The 12,065-nt window shown below is 39.7% G+C and overlaps 1 long non-coding RNA gene across 1 annotated transcript; it reads left to right on the forward strand.

Annotated features, from left to right (window-relative positions):
* The first annotated feature begins 8,234 nt into the window (after positions 1-8,234).
* LOC121790412 lies at positions 8,235-11,860 on the forward strand. Its single transcript, XR_006048273.1, has 3 exons — positions 8,235-9,099; positions 10,268-10,332; positions 11,571-11,860. It is a non-coding gene; the product is annotated as an uncharacterized LOC121790412 (long non-coding RNA).
* The last annotated feature ends 205 nt before the right edge of the window (positions 11,861-12,065 follow it).

Below are 12,065 nucleotides of genomic sequence, written 5' to 3' on the forward strand. Positions count from 1 at the left end.
TTCCAGATCGAAGAGCAAGAAAGGGTCGGATGTACTCTCGAATGTCACGGCCAGGCTCTTCCATAGTGCTTCGGACGTTTGATGGTGTGCAAAATCGATGACGATGTCTGTCTCGCTGTTGTCCAAGATCCACGAGAAGACAATCAAGTCTGTCTCCTCCCACTCCGTGTAACTAGCCGCCCCTGGTTCGGGTGGTGGCGGGTTGCCGTTGATGTGTCGGAGTACCCTCCTACTCCCGATTTGGATCTTCATCAGTCGCGCCCATATCGAATAGTTGGTTCTGTTGAGTTTCACAGCAACTGTGACGTTTTTGCTAACTCTCAGTTTGGTATCGTCTGAGAGTTTGGGTTTGGGGTCGTTGTCTTCGTCGTCGGCCATCTGCCTTTGGTCGAGGAAGGTATATTCTAGGTTGTGATGAGTTTATTTCTGAGCCTTTGCTCTGATGCCATGTTGAAATATATGTTTTTGTTCAACTTGTATTGACCCACGATTTACATCCTTCTATATAGTAGAGAGGCTATACAAAATAAGGTAAGATTTACCCTAATTCTAATTACCTTATTACACGGTAATCACAATCACTTTCATATCTTCGTGAATATTTGCTCGTGATTTGATTCTCCCTTGATTTCTTTCCAACACTTATGCCAAATGCTAGCAACCATCCATGTCTGGAGAGAAATATGTATCAGAGGTGTTTCCGGTTAGTGGTAGATGTAGGATGTATATATATCATGTAGGAGCAAGTGGGAGAGTTAATGAAATTGGTGCTTCTTAAATGGTGTGCATTCAAAATGCAAGTAACGGGGATTAAATTCTCAAATTGATCTGCTTAATTGTCATGCATCAAGAAGGAACCGTTGGAAGGGTTATTGGAATCAATATGTGATTAAATTCTGGATTTAATCATTGAAATAAATTTGCAGTGGAATATAATTTGGTTTAATTGGAAATTAATGTGAAATCATTATGCAATTAATTTGTGGTTTAATTGCACATAATGAGAAATCAATATGTGGTTTTATTTCAGATAGTTGGAGTGGAGTGACGTCGAAAACGGTAGAGTAGAGATGGAGATGAATCACATGAATTGCTTATGATGAAAGAAGATAAAAGATAAGTGGAATTTGGCTTTCAAGAAAAAAAATATAGGCCCAAAATAATAAATAAAGAAATTCCTCGCTGTTATTCCATTTGCTATACGAAATTTGAACTCCCCTTGATTGACAGTACCGTCCAATACTCCTTATACTGAGCGTAGGAAACTAACCAAAAATTTGGCTCACGAACTCGACCTCCTTTCCAAAATGATTAAAAGAGACAAAAAACTCGTAAAAAAGTGGACTACATATTACACTAAGCAGATCTCACGTTCCACTAATTCACTAGTCACTAGTAAAAAGTGTTACAAAGTAGATCTCACGTTCCACTAACTCACTAGTCACTTCACTCATTATCTATTATAAAATCAACATAAAAAAGTGAACATATTACACTAATTTTTCCAACCTAGTATTTTTTATATTATCTTTTAAAACTCGTAACCACACCAAATGTGACTCTTATTGTGGGACGAAGAGAGTAACTAAGAGTTTGGAATACCATTCCTTAGAAGTTGTCAAAATAATTTAATCTAGCAAGTAAGATAGAGTGAATTATATGGTGTATACTTGGTGTAGCCATAACGTATACTCATTGTTGAATATAATGGTGCACACGGTATCAAACATGATGTTACACGTATTATTGAAAACTATATAAAGAAATTATATAAAGCAGGTATAGCCTAGCCTACGGATTACCCACAACCATATCTGAGCTCGCATAAGCATCATACAAAATAAATAATCGAATTGACAAATTCATTTCGAGTTATTCCATAAGACAACCAAATTTCGAATTAATATGTATCAATGCAAGTACCACTTACCAATATCAACTACTATCTAGACGAATCAAAACGAATCAAAAAGGACTTTTGTGTTTCTAATTCTAATAAAAGTAAAACATAACTTAAGAGCAAACAAGAGAAACTTTAAACAAATAAAAGCAAATAAATGATGGAAATCAAGAATATGGGGAACAAAATCTCACGGGTAGATAACAACTATCCTAGGTTCAATCAATTTTCAAACTATGCTAACAAAGGGTCTCAAGAGTTATTAAGCTATCACAGATGTAAAATCATATCTTCTCACGAAGCACACAATTCGTAGATTGCTACCCAAAATCGAAGTCTCCTTCTAGAACTAAGTTAACAGCTCCAAAAAGTTCATAAAATAAATTACATCATTCAAAAGTTCAACTCTCTCGATTATTATTTGTTAAGATGTCAATTTCTCCTCTTTCAAATTATACTACACATCTCTTGATTATTGTAGTAAAATCCACATGCATTCATAAGATGACCAATCAAACAAATATAAGCACAAGAGAAATTAAAATAACTACATGAGTCCAGACATAGAAAAAAGAAAATCAATTAAACACAAAAATCAATGTATCTCCCATAGAATTCTACTGAAAATTTACCCACAAGTTGTTCATCACAAAAGTCGAATAACAAAAGGGTAAAACATCATAAAAGCTAGACTAACTACACCCTTGAATGAAGGAATCTTGCTTGGAAGCTCCATCTTCAAACCTTCAAATGAATCCTTGCTTTCAAAGTTGTTTTCTCTCTTCTTAAGATGTGGGAATGATGAATGAATATGTGAAAATCGTCCAACAGGTTATAGAGAATTGATATGGTGAAGGACAATTGGTGAGCACAATGAACGCTCCATCCTGGTCATCAATCTTTTCATTATTATTTTCCTTATACAAAATTTTCTCTCCCTTTCTAAACATGAAGATTCACCATATCTTTATTATTTATATGCCTACCATATTTCCCTGTCCTTTTTCCTAAAAAAATTAACAACCTTCATCGTTTTTTCTCATCTTCCACACCCATCTCATGAATTAGTTAGTAACCACAGTATAATTATACATCACAAAAAAATTTATGCTTGAGAGCAAGAATAACATAAAAGCACTTGAGCATTTTTACAAACTGTTGAGTTGCAAGAATTTTCAATATAATACCTCACGGTATCAAGTCGCACCTTTCTAAATTTGAAAAGATCAATAAATATACAACCAATTCAATTGCCAAAGTCATTATCAATATTCAATAATTGTTTGTCATCATTTTCATATACAGAGTGATCAACTTCTATACAAGTATAGGCTGTTCAATTCATCACCCTCCATTGCAGTTCCAAATCCAACCCAATTGCATCACAATAGATTTTATTCAACAAATTCCCAAAACTACACAAATGAGTTTTGTATGAGATGTTTATGGAGAATTTGCAAATAAAAAGAGAATGTTTATGGAGAATTTGCGCATTAGCAAAATTGAATTCAAGCTAACTTTTTTCATATCCTCCTTTTTTTTCTATCATTCTCTGCGTATGTGATAAAAAAAAGTTAAAGAATTGGCATGAAGAGAAATGATACAGATAAAAAATTTAATTATTAGAGCATCTCCAGTAAGACTGGACGTCAAATAGCCCTCACATAGCTTTCACACTGCCACATCATCAGCACTACAATTCTCCTGCCACATCAGCTTGCCACATCAACTGGACATCAAATAGCCCTCACATAGCCTTCACACTACTTATCCACATCACTAATAACAATTATATAATTTAATTTACACTCGTATCAACATACGGAATTTAATTTACGAGACAAATATGGAAAATTCGAATAATAATATTAAAACTTAAAAAGTACATTAATTTTTAAAAAAAGTACAATAATTTAAAAAAAAGTACAAAAATAAAAAGTACATTAATTTAAAAAAGTAAAACAAAATCACTCCTCGCCGCCGTCCTCGTCTCCGTCGTCGCCCAGCGCTTCTTCACCGTCGTCGCCGCCGCTTCCGTCGCCACCTACGCCGCGGCTATTCCCGCCGGTGTCCCTCCTCATCGCCTCCAATTCTTCACGCTGGCTCTGGAGCAATACACGAAGAAAATCCTTCACCTCGGGGTCCACCGCCGCTAGGAAGTCGGCTAAGGTCTTCACCATTTGAGCGCGCGTTTGTTGGCGCGCGAAGAATTTGAGCTCCTCGGTAGACCTGCCGAGGGGGGATGTCGAATGGACCCCTGGGAACTCGGGATGCCCCCCTCGCAACCTGTTGCGCCCGCCTTTGGCCAACCGAGCGAGGTCGGCGACCGAACGAACGAGGAGTCGGGACCTCCTGGGCCGTCTCGGGGAGGTCTGTCGAACCACCGCTGATGCCGCTATAATCTCCGGTATAGTTCAGTTTCTGCCTCTTCGGCCAGCCAGCGTCGACGCCTGCCCGGAATTTCTCTGACTCGTTGAGCACAACGTAGCAGTTCCAGTAGGTGAACTCATAGTACTTCTTCTGCGGATCGGGGTAGGCTCTCTCCGCAATCCTCCTGCAGTCTTCCTCTGTTTGGCCACTGGTCTGCATGCGGAGGGCGTTGGCGTACAAACCCAAAAATTGAGAGACGCCAGACCTGATTCGGTCCCTGCACTTCCGGACCTCCTCCCCGGTGCACGGTCTCCCTTCAGGGCAAAATGCCCTGTAGGCTGCGGCTATCTTAGCCCACAAGTTGACGATCCTCTGGTTGTTCGAAACGAGAGGATCGTCGCAGACACTCACCCACGCCTTGGCAACCGCAACGTTCTCCGCGTCCGTCCACTTCCTCCGGCCCCGGATTTCGGCCTCGGCTGCGATGACTCGCCGACCTTCTTGGCCTTGCCCTTCTTCTTACCCCGCCCTACTCCCTGGCTTTGAATGAGAGTTTCCGGAACCTCGTTAATATCAAAACCCAAGTCCGCTAAGGAGAAGGTCTCCGTATACTGTGCATCCGTTGGGGTCGATGTGTGCGAAGAACCGGTGGTAAAATCAAAAGTCGGCTGATAGGCGTTGTCCCCCCCGTGCGTCCCCTGCGCAGGGGGAATCATCTGCTGCGACGGTGGAATCATCTGCTGCGTCGGTGGCTGCATCCCGGGTGCCCACCCCGGCATCATCTGCATAGGGGGCTGCATGCCGGGTGCCCACCCCGGCATCATCTGCTGCCACAGGTACATGTTGTAGTACCCGGTCATCGGAGGCCAACCACCTCCCCCAGGAGCCTGGGAAGTATGGGACCCTACCCCGGGAGTCGGGGGCGTCTGAGACCCTACCCCGGGACGCGGGGGAGTCTGAGACCATCCCCCGGGAGTCACTGGAGTACCTTCGTAGTTGTTCTCCATTGCTCGTTATTGATCTTGAACAGAAAGTAAGGTAGAGAGAGTACTCGTTAAAACAAGTGGTGCGAATGAAAATGACGTTCAAAGCGCGTATATATAGTGTTTTCGAAAAAAAATTTTTTAAATCTGACGCTGGTTTGACGCCGAATAGGGGTCCTACAATGGCGCCGTGAGGATCGGCGTCATCACGCGAATCGGCATGGCCACGCCGATTTTGACGCCGATTTCGCCGACGCCAGTTCCAATGGTTCGGCGTCAGAACCGGCGTCGGCGAAAAATCGGCGTCGCGATTTTGACACCGGCATTGGAGATGCTCTTACATAAAGAGAGATAGGAGTGTAGTGGAATTTTGGATCTCAAAAGTAAATAGCAGTTAGGGAGGAGGAGAAAAATTTGTAAAAGAAAAGATAAATAAATAAAGATTTAAGGGATGAGGCGCTCACCATCCCTCACCAATTGTCCTTCAGCATATCAATTCTCGTAGGTTATATATCTTGTGCCCTAAGTCTCTCGAGGCTGATTTCTTGGCCGAGTTGGCCACTCGGGGCTCCTGTCTCCTACTCCATTTTATGGTTAACACTAGAGGTGCCCACGGTTCCGGAACCGGCGGTTCCGGTTTTGTAAATTGTTGAACCGGAACCGAACCGCGAGGGTGTTTCTCGGTTACGGTTCCGGATCCAAAACTGCCGGTTTCGGTTTCGGTTCAGAACCGGCGGTTTTACGGTGGGTTTTTATGGTTTTTCACGGTTCCGAACCTTCGGTTTTTGCGGTTCCGGGTTGGTTTCACGGTTTTCCGGCGGTTTTTCGCGGTTCCGGTTTAAAACCGCTCGGTTCGAAAATTTTTGAACCTGAACTGAACCACGGTTTAAAAATAGGCGGTTTCGGTTTGAGTAAATTCTCACGGTTTCGGTTCGGAACCGTAACCGCTGGTTACGATTTCAGTTTTTAACCGCCAGTTCGGTAAACCTTGGGTAGATCTAGTTAACACTAATTTTTATCCATTTTCACTTATTTTTCATCATTTACTCAACAAACTCATCATATAACCAATTGATGCACAAATCACAATTAACACAAATATGAACTTCAAGTTACTAAACTAGTCAATAAACTAGTCAACTCAATGCCCAAAAAAAAATAACGAGTTTATCAAATCCCTCAAACTTAAAATCTTATTTGTCCTCAAACAAGACGAAGAAAATAAAAAATAAACTCGTGCTTTGTTTATAATATTTATTTCAATATCTTAGTTAGTAATCAAAATTGATAAAACCATGTTTGTCCAAATAGTATATGAGGCTAAGTATATGGTAGACAATATGTGGTAGATATTGACGTTTAACTATACTAGATCTACCACGTATATTTGCAAGTTTTTAAGTGTTAATAAAAGTGCATTGCCTCCTCAAAATATATTGAGCTAGTGACACAAAATAAGTCAGGCCCGATCAAGGTAAGGGCCAATACTTCGAGATTTGACCTTATTGGAAAGGATAGGGTTCGGTTAAATGCAACTTCATTCTTGCCAACTCAAGATATTAGATTGTCGAAACCCATTAATCTATAAGCACATTATTGCCTCAAGATATTAGAGGACCAAAGTCCATTGGTCGTGAGAGTGAGCCAACTAGGTTAGTTGATCCTCAAAATATATTGGGCCTGTGTTAAAGAAATAAGTTGAGCCCAATCAAAATAAGGGCCAATACCCACGTATCCTAAGGTGGTGTTCAGTTTCAAAGATAAAATAATACCAAGATATAATCTAAGATTAAGTTGTGAGATTATTTTAGTCATAGAAGGTTAGCTATGACTAATTATCCTATGATTATCCATCTAAGAATGAATTATGAGATTGAATCTCATAAACCAAACACACTATAAATTTAATCCTGGATACAATCTTGCAAACCGAACACCTCCTAAGTAAATAGAAAACATATACAAGACCATGCATTTTATTACAAAATACAAATGTCTTTCTTGACTCTACAATTTCAAATTTTGAGTCATTCCATACATGTATGACATGTTCTAGGTCATCCGATTGCAAGATATTTAAGTTGTTGTATTTCGCATTCTTATATGTTCATGTTGTCATCGTAGATTAATACTTTATACATTTTATGTTAATAGAGTTATTTTTCTATTTTGAGAAATTTCAAGTTAATTGAGTCATATCTATTTTTGGCAAAAAATAATTCTCCTTTTTACCTTATTTTCTTCGTCTCGCTTAATTTATATTTTATTTTTCAACATATATTTAACACATTATTTTTAAATTTCGTCACGAAAAGAAATATCTCTATTAACAAGGAACGGATGGATGTAAAAATATTACTCCCTCCGTCTCATAGTAGATGTCACACTTTCCTTTTTTAGTTTGTCCCACAAAAGATGTTACATATTTCCACTTTTGGAAGAAGTTCCTTCTCATATCAATTATAAAATTATATTTTCTCTCACCACTTAACACACAAAATAACATCTTCTAAAATCTTGTGTCATCTCCCAAGTGTGAGATCTACTATGGGACAGAGAGGGTACGATTTATTTCAAATAAAATGGCTACGACTGTCTTTCATGCTTCATGAGTAAAAATTGAAGTACAATGTGATATGATGTTTAGTTAGTGTACAATGTTCACGAGTACAGTACAATAAAATAGGGTGCTTTTTGTTAATTATTCTCTCTGCCGGTCATTAGGAGTCTCATTTCTTGGCAACAAAAGTTTTAAGAAATGTTAAAAAAAGTTGAAAAGAGTTAGTGGAATATGAGTTCCACTAGTATATCTTTTGAGGTCCATTAACTATATCAATTTATATCAATTAACTATAAGATAATATCAATTCAACTACTTTTTGGCTATTTCCAATATTTTCATGACCAAAGTACCCTTAAGGCCATGAAGAGAAATTCAATCTATTTATTCATTCGCTTGTTTCTTTGTAACACCCCGAGTTTTCGTGGACGGATTTTTGGAGTATAAAAAAAATTTGGACGAAGAAACACTTGGAATTAAAGTGCAAGGAATTTAATTTTTATGAACTACAATTGTTGAAAAGAAGAAATGCCAATTAATCAAATAGAATGCTCCACACCTAATTATACACAGGAAATGAATAGCTATGTCTTAGCTATTCTAAAGGACAAAGTCTACAAGTTTGACTCTAGCTAGAAATGGTAATGGAATCAAGGAAAGCTTGAGCATGAGTCATCTTCTCTTCCCTCTCGATTTTAAAACACCCACAAAGCTCCAAGGAGATGGCCAGCTGTACCTGCAAGATTAATCACAAAAATGAGGTTAGGAGATGAGCTCATACATAAAAGAGTAAGGTAAATCCCCCATATCCAAGGCTGAAAGGTCAGCCTACAATCAACCCCCAAGACTTGCACAAATTAAGTAAAGAAGCATTGTGCCAAGTCCGAAAAAGAGATAGAGCTGGCAGCCCCAAAATAGGAGTCTTTGCCCCCAAGATTTGCAGGCACAAGATGCCAAGGAGGACAGCCCAACATTCATCAAATTAGTAAGAATAGCAGTATCTCGAAAGGGAGCTGAGGAGCAGCCCCGAAATAGCATATCACTTTCCAAGGATTACACCAATTTAGTAGTGAAGCTTTAAACCCAAAACCAAAAAGAAGAGGAAATCTTTAACCCAAATTAGACACAAAATGCCAAGAAGTTTTGGCTATAAATACCAGCCCATCACCACCTCCTTCCTCACACCTCTCTCTAAATTCACAAATCACAAGAAGTGCGGCAAGAGAGGAAGGAGTGGCGGCGAGCTTAAGGGCAGTCCGGCGTTCGAAGGAGTCGTCGAGAAAGAGGTAATACACTAGCACCCTCTCTGCATTGTTTCGAACATCATGCTAGGCTCAAAAAACATAGAATCATTGCTATAGAAACCCCATGAAAGTAGAAATTCTTAGAGCTTTAGCACATAAATGGGCAAGAACAGTAGCAAAACATATGGAACCTCACCGCTTTGATTAAATACAAGAATGATAATCTCACAAAGCTACTGCCCAAAGAAGAAGAACTCAACATAATGAACTGAATGATGGGAGTTAGAGGGCTTAGCTTATTTTCATACGGGGCTGTCCGGCGAGGGTCGAGTGACGACGGAGCTCGGAGAGCCGCCGGAACAGCGGCACTGCTGGTGCCGGTGGCGCCGAGTGAAGATAGAGAGAAGGGCGATGGTGTCGCTGCCTTCCGGGGAATGAGCTCGACGGTGAGAGTGTCCGACGGAGGGAGTGTGTGCCGACGGGACTCTGGGATTCCATCGAGAGGGTGGCATTTTCACCGAGAAGGGAAGGCGTCGCTGTTCTCCGATTTCAAATTTAGGGATTTGGATTTCTGGAAGGAGAAGTTTAATTTGTGAAATAGAGGATGAGGGAGAGAGATGTCCGACGCTGGGCCGGTGGCGAATTCGCTAGAGGCGGCGACGAGATGAGGTGAGGAGAGGGAGTACCGCTGCTTCTCTATTCTTTTGATTAGGAATTTCAATTGGAAAATGAATCTGGGGAAGAAGTGCCGATGGTGGAAGGAGTATAATAACTCTTGGTGGATTAAATCTTTGGGCCTCTTATATTCCTCACACTTGGGCCTGCTAAGAGAAAAGGGGATAGGCCTAAATGCATTATTGAATGTGCATATTAAAGTAAGAAGATGGGCTGCGAATTTTATTGTGCTTTGGGTTGTAGTAATTGATCTTTGGGCCGGAAATGGTGTATGCTTGGGCTGAGAAGATTTGACAGTTGGGCTGCTTCCGTATAAATTATTTGGACCGAGTTCTTAGAAAAGGAGAAAGAGCAGTTGGGCCGAATGGAATTATTTACGGAGGAGCTTGGGCTGAAATTAATTTAGTTTTGAGCCGGAATTCTAATTAAGTTCTTGGGCCATGATTAATTAGGGCATGCATTCTAATTCTAATTCTAATTAAAAGTTTAAGAATTTTCTTAAGTCTTGTTAGTAAGTGGTGTTTTTTTTAAAAAGGGTTATCTCCGCGAGCTAAGGTCGGAGTCAGGAAAAATCAAATTAAGGAGTTTTAAGCGAACGAGGTGGGCTTTCAGTTTACTATAAAGTTTTTGCTAAAGTATTTTTAGTGAGCTTTCTATTTATGATGAGCAGTTATGTGGGGCTTTCGAACTAAAGTGTTTTTATGTGGGCTTTCATAACTAAGTATTTTATGAGCTTTCTATTTAAGATATGATGATAAGTGCGAGCTTGCTTTTTAATGTGAAGTGTTATGATAAGTGCTATTTGCTTGGTGTTATTATATGACGTTATGTGTTGCTTTACGAGTGCTTATGAAGTGAAGCCTCTTGAAAGTTTGAGTTCGGTTTGACCGATAGAAATGAGTTTTGTTAAAGTATGTGTACGAGGAAAATGAAGTTTCAGAAGTTTTGAGTTCGGCTTTGACCGATAGAAAAGTGAGTTTATGTTTCAAGAGTGTTTTATGAGGAAATGAAGGTTTTGAAAGTTTTGAGTTCGGCTTTGACCGATAGAGTGATTTTTTGAGTTCGGCTTTGACCGATAGAAATGAGTTCGATCCAAATACGTTTACGAGAAAAGAAGGGAAGTTTTGAAAGTTATGTGTTCGGCTTTTGATGAAAGAAAGATGAGTTTATGTTAAAAAAAACGGTTTTTATGAGAAAAATAAGGTTGCAAAGGTTATGTCAAGCCATGTTTTGTTTTGAACGTTGCCTATCCGACTGACTAGCAAGGACGATGTCCCTACTAGACCAGAAGTTTCAGTTTTGTGAATTCAGGTTTGTAGTGGATGAGCCCATACATTCTGTTTCACCAAGAGTTAGTGAATTCGGGTTTGTAGTGGGGTGAGCCCATACATTCCGTTTCACCAGGAGTTAGTGAATTCGGGTTTGTAGTGGGGTGAGCCCATACATTCCGTTTCACCAAGAGTTAGTGAAGTCGGGTTTGTAGTGGGGTGAGCCCATACATTCCGTTTCACCAAGAGTTAGTGAATTCGGGTTTGTAAGCGGTTGAAGCCCATACATTCCGGTTCACCGAGTTTCGTGAATTCTGTTCACGAGGAGGTTAGTGGGCTTCCGTTCCCCAGGAGTTAGTCAGATATGGCATATGTTTCAGGAAAATAGATCGAAAGATTGCTATTGAAAAAGGAAAAGGAAAATGTTTTAGTGTTCTCGGACTTTTCCTAAAACCCCGAGTTCACTCAAAGAGTGGCTTGACATAATCAGTTTTTATGAAAATATATTTCGGCACGTGTCCACTGAGTACACCAAGTACTCAGCCCTGCATATGTTTTAAAAATGTGCAGGTTGAGCAGTAATGACGGCGGGCGGTGTTGAGCATAGACGATGAAGATCCTTCGATAGAATAGTACTCGGATGCGCCGTGTCTCCATACACGACGTTATCTGCTCTTGACTCTTCCGCTGCAAAGTAAAAGTCGAGTTTACAATCTTTGTATCATGCACTCTGATACAGATAAATTCGAGTTATTTCAGTTCAAGTTTCAGTTGTGCCACAGTATTCCCCTTTCTTCCCCGCTTCTTTCATCCTCCCCTAGTCGCGATCAACCGGGCTTTCTATCCTTAGAAAGTGCGGTCGTGACATTCTTTCTTCTAATTTATATAGGATTTAGTTTAATAGATATTATAACTATTTATTAATATATATACCATACCTTATTTGAATATTATGATATTACTTTCTAGTGCTAGTTAATACTTTAATATGGTTACATTCTCAATTATTTAGATAAAACTAAGATAAATATTTTATTTTAATGAATCTCGTAATTTTATTAATGT

Source organism: Salvia splendens, unplaced genomic scaffold, assembly GCF_004379255.2.
Source record: "Salvia splendens isolate huo1 unplaced genomic scaffold, SspV2 ctg506, whole genome shotgun sequence".
Taxonomy (NCBI): domain Eukaryota; kingdom Viridiplantae; phylum Streptophyta; class Magnoliopsida; order Lamiales; family Lamiaceae; genus Salvia; species Salvia splendens.